Source organism: Panulirus ornatus, chromosome 43, assembly GCF_036320965.1.
Source record: "Panulirus ornatus isolate Po-2019 chromosome 43, ASM3632096v1, whole genome shotgun sequence".
NCBI classification, from domain to species: Eukaryota; Metazoa; Arthropoda; class Malacostraca; order Decapoda; family Palinuridae; genus Panulirus; species Panulirus ornatus.
The window spans coordinates 22,527,402-22,545,094 of NC_092266.1; the positions used below are offsets into that span (position 1 = coordinate 22,527,402).

At 42.8% G+C, this 17,693-nt stretch overlaps 1 long non-coding RNA gene across 2 annotated transcripts in view; it reads left to right on the forward strand.

The window, feature by feature from the left end:
• LOC139762393 (uncharacterized) overlaps positions 1-17,576 on the forward strand; it is a 28,762-nt gene extending 11,186 nt beyond the window's left edge. The window contains exons 2-4 of one of the 2 annotated variants that reach the window (XR_011715709.1): positions 462-590; positions 4,767-4,938; positions 12,802-17,576. This is a non-coding gene — a long non-coding RNA (uncharacterized lncRNA). The remainder of the gene's footprint in view (positions 1-461; positions 591-4,766; positions 4,939-12,801) is intronic. The other variant, XR_011715710.1, reaches the window with a different exon arrangement.
• Positions 17,577-17,693: the final 117 nt, after the last annotated feature.

The following is a 17,693-nucleotide window of genomic DNA, read 5'->3' on the forward strand; positions in this document are numbered from 1 at the left end:
CCGTGCGTCCAGGACCGTGTGTGTGTGTGTGTGTGTGTCCTTAACTGTGCTGGTTCCTCACCTGCCGTATCCCGGGAATCGATTCTAATCCCATGGTAAGCCTATCGTACCTGTGAACACTTGTGATGGGGGGCGTCCACGCTGACTCTCTGACCACACCCGCCACCACCACACCGCAGCCAACCCCACTCACCACCACCACCACACTACAGCACATAGCTCACGTGTCTTTGAAATCGCCCCTTCTGGTGTTGTACGTTCATGAGGCATGTGTATAGGCGAAGTCAGTGTGTGTGTGTGTGTGTGTGTGTGTGTGTGTGTAGGCAAAGTCAGTGTGTGTGTGTGTGTGTGTGTGTGTGTGTGTGTGTGTGTGTGTGTGTGTGTGTGTGTGTGTGTGTGTTTCTAGAGGTCATAGGGACGACGTGGTGATGATAGTTCCTCACACCATACCTTACCCACAGGTCCTTGATGTGGGGACCTGGAGATCTCCAGCGGAGGATGTCGAAGGGTCGAACGGCCTCCCCACACGAGCCCTGGACCACCACGTCTTGAAGAATTAGGACAGACGCCCTCGTGGTCCTCAGACGAAGGTAAAGGACTCTGCAAAAAGTCACGTCCTTTTGTAGTCCCGTAGAACTCCACCGAGGAGGAACCCCCTCTCCTCTCACGAACTGTTCCTCTGTAGTGTGAGTGTCGTGTGAGAGTCGTGAGCTGAGTCTTGCAGGGGGTGAGGCAGAGTCACGCGGCGCCGATACTCTTGTGGGGGCTTTGGTTCGCTAGGGGTCCCAGGCGTGTGTCTGTGGGTGCGGGAGTGTGTGTAACGTGGAGGCTGGTGGATCACACGTCATAACTCAGAAATACCTTGAATTATGAATTATTGTTTATTTGTAATTATTTTTATTGGTTATCTCGGCCTGGTCCTTGAGGATGAGGGATACGGAAACAATAATTACAGTATTGCTACTTACCATTTACAGTTATTATCATTAATAGCATTATTATCAATGTTATTGATTTGATCTTTCGGAAGGGGACGCCATATTATCGGCCATTCCCGGTGTTTTGTTGGGTTATATACTGTGGCGATTCCACCCAAGGGCAGCGAGCTCCTGAAGGAGCTGGGTTATGGTAGGAAGGTCTGGGTATCACAGCAGGAGACGGGAGGGCGCTAGTTGGCGAACTGGTATGTCTAAAGCACACATTCACAGATCGACTGGCCTGTCCTCGGTGATCCTCGTGGATCTGAAAGGCGGCGGAGTCAGCTCACGAAGGCGGAGTGAGAGAAGCTGTTCCCTTAGGGAATGGGAGACGTTGCCGATTGGTGCAACCCAGAACCGGCCGGGCTTTCAGTCACCGAGGGCGAAGGTGGCTTTGTTAAGGGCGGAGAGTCGCAAAGCTCTGAATCTCACCCCTGTTCTGGTGGAGTGGGTGAAGTTGGTGAGGTTTAACTATACTTGGAGTACGGCTCTTACCAGAGGAAGGCGTTGTAGGGGTCAGTCGCTTAACGTGGTCATTACAGTGGCAGCGCGTGGCAAGTCACCTCCGAACTTACCATGAAGTGACATTGCAAGGCCAGAGGTCGCACCGTCGCACACAAGGATCGTACCGTTCATGCTTGTGGATCGTACCGTCGTGCTCAAGAATCGTACCGTCGCACACAAAGATCGTACCGTTCATGCTCAGGGATATGTACCGTCGCACCCCGATGGTCGTATCTTCGTGTTCAAAAGATGAATAGCCGTTCGGAATTGTCGTGTGAGGCAGCAGTATGAGAAGCAAGGGTACAGATGAGTGTGTGTGTGTGTGTATGTATATACTTACGACATGATGTTATGGCCCGTGCTAGATGTGTACCACCTGCGGTAGATGTTTATCGCACATACTGATAGCCAGTCAGGTTTGCTGGTCTACAAGTGGTTGGGGTAAAGTATTATTGACCAATAACCCATACTGTTCTATCTTACTGTTAGAGAAAATGTTTTCAGCATTACATAATGAACAGTGTGTTTGTGGTCGATTATATAAGCGCTAGATAGCCATAAACATTCAAGTAATTGTATATTCTAAATCCAGAGATGATGTGTTTTATAGAAATAATCTTAAACTTCACATTCACCTCCCCACACGCATTGTCACCCATATCAACAACTTTCCCTTGTGAGGTCCTTCAACTGATATATTTTCCCCCATTTTTTGGTTCATTTTCCTCACGTGAATCCATGAGGTAGTACCTACATCTTGTTTCCTTATGTTCTCTTGCTTTGCTACACCTTTTGAACCAATCCTTCATAATTTTTCTCTTCTCCCTCCCAGCTCAACATGTCTCCCTAACTTTCTTACATACGTCACAGAATCTCGTATAGAATTCTTCTGTGTGTGTCCGGATTATGAAACCTCGAGCTCCCACTGTATTCTGATTAAGTACATGGGTTGTGTGTGATGTCACTGCCAAAGAGCTTGATCACACGCCCTGACGACAGCTGATCGATTTAGCGTTACATTGGGACACACAAAGGATGAAACACTACCGGTTTCGTAGTGTATGTATAGAGGATTGTATCTTATATGAAGCATGGAACACTACCGGTTTCGCAGTGTATGTATAGAGGATTGTATCGTATATGAAGCATTCACATGCAGAACTATGGGAGGGTGGTTGATCTGATCCCAGCTCGTTAACTAAGACTGCAACACCTGTCCACTGGTCATCAATCTATCGGAAGACACCTGGCGACCTCCGGCCCCAAGTGTGTGTGTTGTTATCTCACGCCGTAGCTGCCACCACACACACACACCCACACTCCCACAGTGTCGTCCCCTTCTTTTATGTACATTCAAGGCGCCCGCCAGCCAGGACAGCCTCCCACCGGTGTTGGGCACCACACTGTGCCCGCGATGAAAACACCGAAGTGGTAGTTCGTGGTGAACTGGTCCAGAGGGGCGCGACCCCACCGCTGATGCCTCAGGATTGTTGTGACTTGCCTGAATCACATCCGTTAACTGGTGAAACAAAGCCATCCATCTCTCTCTCTCTCTCTCTCTCTCTCTCTCTAGCTGTAGTGGAGTTTCTGAATCTTGTCGTTGTTGTTGTTGTTGTTCTAGATGGTAATCACACATGTGGGCCAGTCTGGATCTGAAGCATGCACACACACACACACACACACACACACACACACACACACACACCTATATTTCATGCATTCAAATTATTATTATTATTATTATTATTATTTACGTTGGAGGCTCCAGTCACTAACAAAAGTCCACATCAAGGCCGGGCCTTAATTAAAATATAAGAGAGGTTATTGATTGGGAAAAAAAGAGAAGATAAGGAAAAGTGTTTTACAAATTCTTTAAAAAGCAAAAGTAAGTAAACGAATATATGAATGAATAAATAGATAAATGTGCCAGTTCATAATTATTGGGGAGGACATGAGAGGGTAAGAAGGTTCCTACGCTTCAAGGTGTTGGGAAAGATACAGCTATCAAAACGGCCCATCCTTGAGTTGCCAACGGCCACACAGTTATCATGTGACGCAACAACTTGCCGAGTCTAACTAGTGGTGGAGGCACAAGCAGCTAGCTCGGCAGCAAAAAAACAAAGTAATACCTACAGAAGAGGAAAAACGAACCAACATTGCGACGTAGGACAAGCGGGTCAAGGTTTTAAGTTAGCCTGGGAGAGTTTATAAGTCTGACCACTTTCGCCTCGTCTGTCAGAGCTAGAACTACAGACGTGAGAGCAGTACTCCATACAAGGACGGATCAATCTTTTGTATAAACGGAGCAACTGTCAGGAAAAAAAAAGAAATTCCAATATCGAGACAGGAGTCCCAGTTCTTAGAGCAGACTCAGCTATTTCCGTAATGCAGGGTTTCTAAGATAGAGTAGATGTTACAGTAGTACCAAGTATATTCATAACAGAACTGTCGAAGGAGAAAGAAAAGTTGTGAGGGATTTTCCACACAGAGATGGAAAGTGAAAGAGGGGAGCTTAGAAATGATACCCCAGTGCCACTCCTTGTCAAAAGCTTTAGATATATCAAGGTCAGCTACGCATGTTTCCTCAAAATCTTTTAAGGATGATGACTCAACATTAGTAAGATGGGAAAGAATACCACCAGCGGATTTCGCCGTACGTAAACCATAATAGTGAATAAGAGAGAAAACGAAGATTCAAGATGTCTGAGGATACGGGAGTTTTGGAGGGATTCAAAGACTTTGGAAATGGTAGATGTCAAAGCAACAGAAAGATCGGTCGAATGGTTAGAACGTTCACCTTTCTTAGGGATGAGATATACCAGCGCATGCTACCAAGAGGGAAAAGTTCGTGTTTTTTTTTTTTTTAAGTGAAACGGAACAGACGAGCAAGCACAGAGGCGCACTCTACTTGGTCAGCCTGCAGAGCGTTTTATGACTGGGAGTTATTGAGACACCTGGCTAATGGGTGACGACCCGATGTATATGCATGTAATATGCCACAGGACATCACCCTCTGTATTTCCCTTGATAAGCAGGCGCGACACGATCGTAATCATAATTTTTGCCCCCGATCTCGATCCAATACACTTACACTGAATATGGATACAGTTTAAGATTATAACAACAACATGAACGAATAAAACACCTGCACGTCTTCTTATAAGCATTTGATCCGATGTTATTATCCATGTTACAGCATCGTTAGGACACCGTGGTCTATTGAGTGTTTGAATTCCTTTGTATTTATATCTCTGTGTATTTAATGAAGGTATCTCTTTTTTTTAGTGTTCAGAGGTGAAGCACAGACGAGAGACGGTCACGCTACGCCTGGCTGAGGTCATACAAACATGTAACCGGAAGACGGCAAGACGAACGAAACAGGTTTGGTTCAGGAGCGTAGAACGAGGCAGCGCTAACTGGAACCAAACCGGAGATAGAAGTGTGGAATGTGGGTGACGTACGTACACTTGTCTGTTTCTCCCGGATCCACGGATCCTCACCTTCTACACCATAACCTTATAATGTCGACAGGGCAATGATGACGCTCATGGGTAGGGGGGGAAAGATCAGCTCGGTTTTAAAGTTGAACATCACTTTGATAGTATCAGCGAGTGAGAGGCAAATTGAGGGGGGGATAGAAGGAATGAGACAAGGAAAATGAGGGAGCCGAGTGGGTGAAGAGAGAGGGAGAGGGAGCAAGCGAGTGTCAGTAATTGAAGAAGAAAAGATGTCTGTGTTCACTCTCAAGTCTACACCGTACTTGATCACAGCTTTATAGCAAATGATTAATAAAATCAACTTTAGCATATCTAAGGCAGCACTATCAGCCAACACGTGTGCCTCATAACTGTGGCATATTGCTTTTAATTAATGAGTATTTCAGAATTGAGCAAAGAAAATTTTAGAATTTTCATTCAAATCCAACTGCAGTACATTCAAATGTCGCGATCTTTATCTATAATATATTCAGACTGAGGTAATATACACTGTCATTGGGTAAAAGGAAAAAACTTATCTAAAATATTTTAATACCAATAATATTCTCAGTGCTCCTAAACTGGTTTTAATATGATTAAATAAATTATTAAATCGCCTTTTCTAGCGCACGCTCGTAAGAACATTTTAGTTGTTGAAGCGGGTGACAGAATGTGGCAGGAAGTGCTATGGTAACGGTAAGGATCTCCATTACTTGGACAGTGATGTCCAGGTGTCACCATTTCAGGACCACACACCTCCTGGGAGAGGTGAAGGAGCAGGGGATCCTCTCGTGAGAGTCTGGGCTTCCGTTTGCCCCGTCTGTGTTGGATATGTGGTTACCGAAAATGGGAAAATTTCTCGGCAGACTTCATATTCCTAATTTGAATTGACGATAATGGTGCTGAGGAATTATTTGCAGTAAAGGAGACGAAAGACATAAAAAAGTAAACGAAATCAGGGAAGTTGCGAAGAAATAATGATACTGTAAAATGATTGCTGACAAGATTCAAGTGAGAAAACAAATGCTTAGATACTGAATAACAAGTGTTGATTGCTGAGAGACGGGGCAGACGAGTAAATTTAACGTGTGGACTACAAATGTTGCCCAAATGATAGTCATTAAATGATATATCCACATATACGACCCATGATCACCTTTATATATACGACCCACGATCACTTATATATACGATCCTACTTACGATCACCTTAAATATGTACGACTCACACGATCACTTTCATGGGTTTTAATTCATTCAGACTTATGCTCATTGAAAGCAGGGTTGATGAGTGACACACCTTTTCAGAACATTATTAACACATTACCAGGTCAGAAATACATATCCCAGGCCTGGAAAGAAAAAAATTAGAGAAAAAGCGACGTTTCCCCTTTCTAAATGGGGAAACAGGAGTCACGCAGGGAGTGCTTATCCTCCTCGGAGGCTCAGATTGGGGTGTCTAAATGTGTGTGGATGTAACCAAGATGAGAAAAAAGGGGAGATAGGTAGTATGTTTGAGGAAAGGAACCTGGATGTTTTGGCTCAGTGAAACGAAGCTCAAGGGTAAAGGGGAAGAGTGGTTTGGGAATGTCTTGGGAGTAAAGTCAGGGGTTAGTGAGAGGACAAGAGCAAGGGAAGGAGTAGCACTTCTCCTGAAACAGGAGTGGTGGGAGTATGTGATAGAGTGTAAGAAAGTAAACTTTAGATTGATATGAGTAAAACTGAAAGTGGATGGAGAGAGATGGGTGATTATTGGTGCATATGCACCTGGGCATGAGAAGAAAGATCATGAGAGGCAAGTGTTTTGGGACCAGCTGAGTGAGTGTGTTAGTAATTTTGATGCACGAAACCGGGTTATAGTGATGGGTGAATTGAATGCAAAGGTGAGTAATGTGGCAGTTGAGGGAATAATTGGTGTACATAGGGTGTTCAGTGTTGTAAATGGAAAAGGTGAAGAGCTTGTAGATTATGTGCTGAAAAAGGACTGGTGATTGGGAATACCTGGTTTAAAAAGAGATATATACATAAGTATACGTATGTAAGTAGGAGAGATGGCCAGAGAGCGTTATTGGATTACGCGTTAATTGATAGGCGCGCAAAAGAGAGACTTTTGGATGTTAATGTGCTAAGAGGTGCAACTGGAGGGATGTCTGATCATTATCTTGTGGAGGCGAAGGTGAAGATTTGTAGAGGTTTTCAGAAAAGAAGAGAGAATGTTGGGGTGAAAAGAGTGGTGAGAGTAAGTGAGCTTGGGAAGGAGACTTATGTGAGGAAGTACCAGTAGAGACTGAGTACAGAATGGAAAAAGGTGAGAACAAAGGACATAAGGGGAGTGGGGGAGGAATGGGATGTATTTAGGGAAGCATTGATAGCTTGCACAAAAGATGCTTGTGGCATGAGAAGTGTGGGAGGTGGGCAGATTAGAAAGGGTAGTGAATGGTGGGATGAAGAAGCAAGATTAATAGCAGGGAAATAATGCAAGTGACTGGGAGATGTATAAAAGAAAGGCAGGAGATCAAGAGAAAGGTGCAAGAGGTGAAAAAGAGGGCAAATGAGAGTTGGGGTGAGAGAGTATCATTAAATTTTAGGGAGAATAAAAAGATGTTTTGGAAAGAGGTAAATAAAGTGCATAAGACAAGGGAACAAATGGGAACTTCAGTGAAAGGGGCTAATGGGGAGGTGATAACAAGTAGTATTGATGTGATGAGATGGAGTGAGTATTTTGAAGGTTTGTTGAATGTGTTTGATGATAGAGTGGCAGATATAGGGTGTTTTGGTCGAGGTGGTGTGCAAAGTAAGAGGGTTAGGGAGAATGATTTGGTAAACAGAGAAGAGGAAGAAAAAGCTTTGCGGAAGATGAAAGCCGGCAAGGAAGCGGGTTTGGATAGTATTGCAGTGGAATTTATTAAAAAAGGGGGTGACTGTATTGTTGACTGGTTGGTAGGTTTATTTAATGTATGGTGAGGTGCCTGAGGATTGGCAGAATGCTTGCATAGTGCCATTGTACAGAGGCAAAGGGGATAAAAGTGAGTGCTGAAATTACAGAGGTATAAGTTTGTTGAGTATTCCTGGTAAATTATATGGGAGGGTATTGATTGAGAGGGTGAAGGCATGTACAGAGCATCAGATTGGGGAAGAGCAGTGTGGTTTCAGAAGTGGTAGAGGGTGTGTGGATCAGGTGTTTGCTTTGAAGAATGTATGTGAGAAATACTTAAAAAAGCAAATGGATTTGTATGTAGCATTTATGGATCTGGAGAAGGCATATGATAGAGTTGATAGAGATGCTCTGTGGAAGGTATTAAGAATATATGGTGCGGGAGGCAAGTTGTTAGAAGCAGTGAAAAGTTTTTATCGAGGATGTAAGGCATGAGTACGTGCAGGAAGAGAGGAAAGTGATTGGTTCTCAGTGAATGTAGATTTGCGGCAGGGGTGTGTGATGTCTCCATGGTTGTTTAATTTGTTTATGGATGGGGTTGTTAGGGAGGTGAATGCAAGAGTTTTGAAAAGAGGGGCAAGTATGCAGTCTATTGTGGATGAGAGAGCTTGGGAAGTGAGTCAGTTGTTGTTCGCTGATGATACAGTGCTGGTGGCTGATTCATGTGAGAAACTGCAGAAGCTTGTGACTGAGTTTGGCAAAGTGTGTGAAAGAAGAAAGCTGAGAGTAAATGTGAATAAGAGCAAGGTTATTAGGTACAGTAGGGTTGAGGGACAAGTCAATTGGGAGGTAAGTTTGAATGGAGAAAAACTGGAGGAAGTGAATTGTTTTAGATATCTGGGAGTGGATGGAACAGTGGAAGTGGAAATAAATCATTGGGTGGGGGAGGGGGCGAAAGTTCTGGGAGCGTTGAAGAATGTGTGGAAGTCGAGAACATTATCTCGGAAAGCAAAAATGGGTATGTTTGAAGGAATAGTGGTTCCAACAATGTTAAAGAAGAGAGAATGTTGGGGTGAGAGTGGTGAGAGTAAGTGAGCTTGGGAAGGAGACTTGTGTGAGGAAGTACCAGGAGAGACTGAGTACAGAATGGAAAAAGGTGAGAACAAAGGAGGTAAGGGGAGTGGGGGAGGAATGGGATATATTTAGGGAAGCAGTGATGGCTTGCGCAAAAGATGCTTGTGGCATGAGAAGCGTGGGAGGTGGGTTGATTAGAAAGGGTAGTGAGTGGTGGGATGAAGTAAGATTATTAGTGAAAGAGAAGAGAGAGGCATCTGGACGATTTTTGCAGGGAAAAAATGCAAATGAGTGGGAGATGTATAAAAGAAAGAGGCAGGAGGTCAAGAGAAAGGTGCAAGAGGTGAAAAAGAGGGCAGATGAGAGTTGGGGTAAGAGAGTATCATTAAATTTCAGAGAGAATAAAAAGATATTTTGGAAGGAGGTAAATATAGTGCGTAAGACAAGGGAGCAAATGGGAACTTCAGTGAAGGGGGCTAATGGGGAGGTGATAACAAGTAGTGGTGATGTGAGGAGATGGAGTGAGTATTTTGAAGGCTTGTTGAATGTGTTTGATGATAGAGTGGCAGATATAGGGTGTTTTGGTCGAGGCAGTGTGCAAAGTGAGAGGGTTAGGGGAAATGATTTGGTAAACAGTGAAGAGGTAGTAAAAGCTTTGCGGAAGATGAAAGCCGGCAAGGCAGCAGGTTTGGATGGTATTGCAGTGGAATTTATTAAAAAAGGGGGTGACTGTATTGTTGGCTGGTTGGTATGGTTATTTAATGTATGTATGATTAAATAACCCTGGGGATAGGGGAGAAAGAATACTTCCCACGTATTCCCTGCGTGTCGTAGAAGGCGACTAAAAGGGGAGGGAGCGGGGGGCTGGAAATCCTCCCTTCTCGTTTTTTTTTTTAATTTTCCAAAAGAGGGAACAGAGAATTGCGCCAGGTGAGGGTATTCCCTCAAAGGCCCAGTCCTCTGTTCTTAACGCTACCTCGCTAATGCGGGAAATGGCGAATAGTTTGAAAGAAAAAAGATGATTCATGGTGAGGTGCCTGAGGATTGGCAGAATGCTTGCATAGTGCCATTGTACAAAGGCAAAGGGGATACGAGTGAGTGCTCAAATTACAGAGGTATAAGTTTGTTGAGTATTCCTGGTAAATTATATGGGAGGGTATTGATTGAGAGGGTGAAGGCATGTACAGAGCATCAGATTGGGGAAGAGCAGTGTGGTTTCAGAAGTGGTAGAGGATGTGTGGATCAGGTGTTTGCTTTGAAGAATGTATGTGAGAAATACTTAGAAAAGCAAATGGATTTGTATGTAGCATTTATGGATCTAAAGAAGGCATATGATAGAGTTGATAGTGATGCTCTTTGGAAGGTATTAGGAGTATATGGTGTGGAAAGCAAGTTGTTAGAAGCAGTGAAAAGTTTTTATCGAGGATGTAAGGCATGTGTACGTGTAGGAAGAGAGGAAAGTGATTGGTTCTCAGTGAATGTAGATTTGCGGCAGGGGTGTGTGATGTCTCCATGGTTGTTTAATTTGTTTATGGATGGGGTTGTTAGGGAGGTGAATGCAAGAGTTTTGGAAAGAGGGGCAAGTATGCAGTCTGTTGTGGATGAGAGAGCTTGGGAAGTGAGTTAGTTGCTGTTCGCTGATGATACAGCGCTGGTGGCTGATTCATGTGAGAAACTGCAGAAGCTGGTGACTGAGTTTGGTAAAGTGTGTGAAAGAAGAAATTAAAGAGTAAATGTGAATAAGAGCAAGGTTATTGGGTACAGTAGGGTTGAGGGTCAAGTCAATTGGGAGGTAAGTTTAAATGGAGAAAAACTGGAGGAAGTAAAGTGTTTTAGATATCTGGGAGTGGATCTGGCAGCAGATGGAACCATGGAAGTGGAAGTGAAAATTCTGGGAGCCTTGAAGAATGTTTGGAAGTCGAAAACATTATCTCGGAAAGCAAAAATGGGTGTGTTTGAAGGAATAGTGGTTCCAACAATGTTGTATGGTTGCGAGGCGTGGGCTGTGGATAGAGTTGTGCACAGGAGGGTGAATTTGCTGGAAATAAGATGTTTGAGGACAATATGCGGTGTGAGGTGGTTTGACCGAGTAAGTAATGTAAGGGTAAGAGAGATGTGTGGAAATAAAAAGAGTGTGGTTGAGAGAGCAGAAGAGGGTGTTTTAAAATGGTTTGGTCACATGGAGAGAATGAGTGAGGAAAGATTGACCAAGAGGATATATGTGTCAGAGGTGGAGGGTACGAGGAGAAGTGGGAGACCAAATTGGAGGTGGAAAGATGGAGTGAAAAAGATTTTGAGTGATCAGGGCCTGAACATGCAGGAGGGTGAAAGGCATGCAAGGAATAGAGTGAATTGGAATGATGTGGTATACCGGGGTCGACGTGCTGTCAATGGATTGAACCAGGGCATGTGAAGCGTCTTGGGTAAACCATGGAAAGTTCTGTGGGGCCTGGATGTGGAAAGGGAGCTGTGGTTTCGGTGCATTATTACATGACAGCTAGAGACTGAGTGTGAACGAATGGGGCCTTTGTTGTCTTTTCCTAGTGCTACCTCGCACACATGTGGGGGGAGGGGGTTGTTATTCCATGTGTGGCGGGGTGGCGATGGGAATAAATAAAGGCAGACAGTATGATTTATGTACATGTGTATATATGTATATGTCTGTGTGTGTATATATATGTGTACATTGAGATGTATAGGTATGTATATTTGCGTGTGTGGACGTGTATGTATATACATGTGTATGTGGGTGGGTTGGGCCATTCTTTTGTCTGTTTCCTTGCGCTACCTCACTAATGCGGGAGACAGCGACAAAGCAAAACAAATAAATACATAAATAAATAAACAATGTTATATGATTGCGAGGCGTGGGCTATGGATTGAGTTGTGCGCAGGAGGGTGGATGTGCTGGAAATGAGATGTTTGAGGACAACATGTGGTGTGAGGTGGTTTGATCGAGTAAGTAATAATAGGGTAAGAGAGATGTGTGGTAATAAAAAGAGTGTGGTTGAGAGAGCAGAAGAGGGTGTTTTGAAATGGTTTGGTCACATGGAGAGAATGAGTGAGGAAAGATTGGCCAAGAGGATATATGTGTTAGAGGTGGAGGGTACAAGAAGTGGGAGACCAGATTGGAGGTGGAAAGATGGAGTGAAAAAGATTTTGAGTGATCAGGGCCTGAACATGCAGGAGGGTGAAAGGCGTGCAAGGAATAGAGTGAATTGGATGATGTGGTATACCAGGTTCGACATGCTGTCAGTGGATTGAACCAGGGTATGTGAAGTGTCTGGGGTAAACCATGGAAAGTTCTGTGGGGCCTGGATGTGGAAAGGGAGCTGTGGTTTCGGTGCATTATTACATGACAGCTAGAGACTGAGTGTGAACAAATGTGGCCTTTGTTATCTTTTCCTAGCGCTACCTCGCGCACATGAGGGGGGGTTGTTATTTCATGTGTGGTGCGGTGGCGATGGAAATGAATAAAAGCAGACAGTATGAATTATGTACATGTGCACATATGTATATGTCTGTGTGTGTATATATATGTATACGTTGAGATGTATAGGTATGTATATTTGCGTGTGTGGACGTGTATGTATATACATGTGTATGTGGGTGGGTTGGGCCATTCTTTTGTCTGTTTCCTTGCGCTATCTCGCTAACTGCGGGAGACAGCGACAAAGCAAAATCATAATAATAATAATAAAAAATCATAAAGCGATCTTCACTGCACCTAAATATAAGTTGTTAAACCCTAAACGATTCTAACTACAAGAATTTATACTAGGTAGGAAATTGTTCAGAATAAATGATATCCAGTACTGTAGTTGCATGAAATATATAGAATTCTTCAGACATTTATTTCACAGTTATCATCAGTACCTTTCTATCTCCATTTCAGTGATGTATCAGGTGTACGGATGTCTGCATCTTTTAGAAGTAATTTTACAGCTGACAAAGAGCAGGGATGTCTTCTACTCTTCTGCCTCACGTTAGAGATTTTTTGACACTTGGATCTTCTCTGTTCCTTTTCCCTAAGAGACAGCTCCAGTAAGTTGGATTTCTTTTTTATGATTATTTACAACAGTGGTTAACATCATTCCTCTTTAGATGAATTGATTTCAAGAGCAAGGCCATTAATTGTATTTAAGCTTCACAACATCATAGACCACTCTGCCAAGGTGGATAAGCTAGGCTAAGATACCATTTGAAATAATGACAAGATTTGTTTTACAGGATATCTGACTCGGACCGGCTGTAGGGGGCCACAAGTTTTGTTCACTAAATAAGGCAGAAATTGTATTTCTGTGAATGGCTTTCCTCTGACACCTACAAGAGAGGTTGGACTGTTCAGACCTTATCTCTGACTAGGTACAATTAAGATCTTTTATCCTATTTCATCTGGTGTTGTCTGTTTAGTCTGATATGCTTTTAGGGGATATATTTTGTTTTGATGAGGCCATTACTGTAACTGGTAACAGGGGTTCAATTTTCTTTGGTTTTTAAAATGTGTATAAATTACCACTTATCAAGTTAGGTCATACTTTCTTTAACTATGTGAATATAATGATATGTAATGAATGAGCTACATTGACTAAATGAGTGATTCACTTACAGGACTCGCCTGTGTTTGACTATGGCTGTAATCAAGATAAGATCCTGACATCACTTCCTACGGTGATTCACGTACAGTATTTGTGTGTAACCAGTTATTACTCTTAGTGCATGATTCTCACAGACCATCCACCGACAATTCACTTACAGGACTCCTATGTGTTTGATTATTCTCAATGTAATATTGTGGCATCACATTCTCCGGTGATTCACTTATAGGATTCATGTGTGTCCGGTTATTCTTAAAGGAGGATTCTGACATCCCATCCTCCATTGATTCACTTACAGAACTCCTGTTTCTAATTATTCTCATGGTATGATCCTGACACTATCCTCTTGTGTTTCATTTATAGAACTCCCGTGTCTAGTTATTCTCAAGGTATGATTCTGGCATCCAGTCCTCCGGTGATTCACTTGCAGAACTCTTGTCTAGTTAGTCTCAAGGTATGATTCTGGCATCCAGTCCTCCAGTGATTCACTTACAGAACTCCTGTGTCTAGTTATTCTCAAGGTTTGATTCTGGCATTCAATCCTCCGGTGATTCACTTAAAAGCCTCCTGTGTGTCTGGTTATTCTCAAGTAAGGATTATGACCCCCCCTTCCTGTAATTCACTTACAAAACTCTTGTGTCCGAGTATCCTCATGGTATGAATCTGACATGACATTCTCATGTGATTCACCTATAGGACTCTTATATATCTGGTTATTCTCAAGGTAGGATTCTGATGTTCCATCCTCCTGTGATTCACTTATAGCACTCTTATGTGTCTGGTTATTCTCAAGGTAGGATTCTGACATCCCATCCCACTGTAACTCACTTAAGGACTCCTTTTTGTGTCATTCTCAAGGCTTGCCCTGACGTCCCATCATCCATTGATTCACTTACAGGGTTCCTGTGTCAGGTTTTCTCAGGGTATGATCTTGATATACCTTCCTGTCATGATTCACTGACAGGATTCAGTGCGTTTGGTTATTCTCAAGGTATGATCCTGACATCCCCATCCTCCTATGATTCACTTACAGGACTTGTGTTTGGTTCTCAAGGTATGAATCGGACATCACTTCTTCCATCCCCACTCCTCTCTGTCTTTTTTCCACTTATTTCCCCTTTTCCCTCCGTGTTGTCTTGTTTCTTCACCTCGTTCTTTTCTTCCTCTCTCTCTGTCAGTAGGAGGAACATCAGTACAGAACAATTATGTTATTATGAGTCATTCATAGGTAAGATGATAGCGTAATACACACATACACACACATATAAGAATATATGAATTGCTTTTGTAAAATAAAACCGACTGTTATTAGGAAATGAGTAGTACATAAGGTTGTCATATCTACATAGCTCTGTGGCGTGGTATAACACCTTTGGGTGTAAAGTATGTCATTGTCATGTGGCAATGTTCGTTGTTGTCGCCACTGTTGGCTGTCATCTGTAACAAATACAAATTGCTATAGCATTAGTCAATACTGACCATAAGTCTTGAAAGTTTAAGGGCAATGATACCACTGCCACATTTACTCCTTCACCTCCCTCAAACTATCACCAGCATCATGCCATCGCCATCCTTGCTCTCTTACTACCTTCACACCATCACCGCCTTCGCTCTATCATTAACCTGACATCACAAACACCCTCACTCTGTTGCAACCCCCAAACCATCCTAACCCTCACTCTGTCATGACCATCCACAGCTTCGTCATCACAAACCATCACCACCCTCACACTGTCACTACTGACACCATCACAACCCTCACTTTATCAAGTGTTACTGTTGTGACAGCTTTGTGATGTCTGATTGTAATATCCTTGAGAACAGTCTGACATTCTATCCAAAATACGCTAAGCCTTGAGCTGTATAAGATGTAATCATGCCCAGTTAAAGAATACTCTGTTCTCTACGTAATATACCTTAACCTTCTTTGTGCCTGTACATTCTGTAGCTGCATGTCCCATATGTAATGTATCTCTGACCTCTTATTAATATCATGGAAAATTATTGTACTCTACATTGTGTCCTGTTTCAAGAACACGCTCATTTTATTTTTACATGTAAATTGTTAGCACATTTAATGTAACTATCAGCTGTTTCTCCACCTACCCTTGTATTACAATCACTGGTAACAAGATGTTCTGTATGTGTACTTATGTCAGACTTTTGTATTAGACCAATGTTGTTATCTCCATTAGTGTCAGAATCACTGACAGTCTTGTAATAATAAATTGCGTACTTGATTTATTCTAGACCCCCCTCCAATCTCAGTGAACTGTACACTCTGTCTGTACTTGCCTCCATCTAACCCTACATATGTATCCTTCACCCATACTCTCACTGTGGAATGCTTTGTATTTTTTTTTTTTATTATACTTAATCACTGTCTCTTGCTAACCTGTGTTAGTGAGGTAGCGCAAGGAAACAGAAGAAAGAATGGCCCAACCCACCCACATACACATGTATATACATAAATGCCCACACATGCACAAATACATACCTATACATTTCACTGTATACATACATATACATTATACACATGTACCTAATCATACTTGCTGCCTCCATGCGTTCCCGTCGCCACCCCGCCACACATGAAATAGCATCCCCTCTCCCCCCCGCAAGGTAGAGCTAGGAAAAGACAAAAAGGCCACATTCATTCACACTCAGTCTCTAGCTGTCATGTGTAATGCACCGAAACCACGGCTCCCTTTCCACATCCAGGCCCCACAAAACTTTCTCCATTGACAGCACGTTGACCCCATTTCAATTCACTCTATTCCTTGCATGCCTTTCACCCTCCCGTATGTTCAGGCCCCAATCACTCAAAATCTTTTTCACTCCATCCTCCCTCCTCCAATTTGGTCTCCTGCTTCTCGTTCCCTCCACCTCCGACACATATATCCTCTTTGTCAAGCTTTCCTCACTCATTCTCTCCATGTGACCACACCATTTCAACACACCCTCAACCACACACTTTATTTCCACACATCTCTCTTACCCTTTCATTGCTTACTCGATCAAACCACCTCATACCACATATTGTCTGCAAACATTTAATTTCCAACACATCCACCCTCCTCCGCACAACCCTATCAATAGTCCATGCCTCGCAACCATATAACATTGTTGGAACCACATCCTTCAAACATACCCATTTTTGCTCTCCGCGATAACGTTCTTGCTTTCCACACATTCTTCAACGCTCCTAGAACCTTCGCCCCATCCCCCACTCTGTGACCCACTTTCACTTCCATGATTCCATCCACTGCCAAATCCACTCCCAGATATCTAAAACACTTCACTTCCTCTAGTTTTTCTCCATTCAAACTTACCTCCCAATTAACTTGTCCCTCAACCCTACTGAACTTAATATCCTAGCTCTTATTCACATTTACTCTAAGCTTTCTTCTTTCACATACTTTACCATACTCAGTCACCAACTTCTGCCGTTTATCACCCAAATCAGCCACCAGTGCTGTATCACAGCAAACAACAAACTCACTTCCTAAGCCCTCTCATCCACGACAGACTGCATACTTGCCACTCTCCAAAACTCTTCTATTCACCTCCCTAACCACCCCATCATAAACAAATTAAACAACCACGGAGACATCACTCACCCCTGCCACAAACCGTTCACATGCTTTACATCCTTTATAAAAGCTTTTCACTGCTTATAGCAACTTACCTTCCACAAAGCATCTCTTCAACCCTATCATATGCCTTCTCCAGATTCATAAATGCTACATACAAATCCATCTTTTTCTACTTCTCACATACATTCTTCAAAGCAAACACCTGATCCACACGTCCTCTACCACTTCTCCATCACATTTATGAAACGTGGGTACTGCATTTGCTGTCTTTCATCCTAATGGAACACATCCCTTTTCAAATGACACCCTAAACATTTGTTTTGTCTGGAATTTTAATCTTTTTAAAATAACATCATTGTCTGTACAGTACATGATCGATGGGCTTCCTGTCAGTTTGGTAGCTTAATATACTCATATCATGTTGGAAGTTGATTGCACTTAATCTGTACTGTAAATGTTTTATGATTTTGCATTCAGCTTTTCAAATACCCTTCATTTTTGTTAATAGCTTTTAGTATCAGAAATACTAGAGTTGGTGTATTTCATCTCATACTTTTCATGATATAGCTTCAGCATTCCTCTGCTTTTTGACA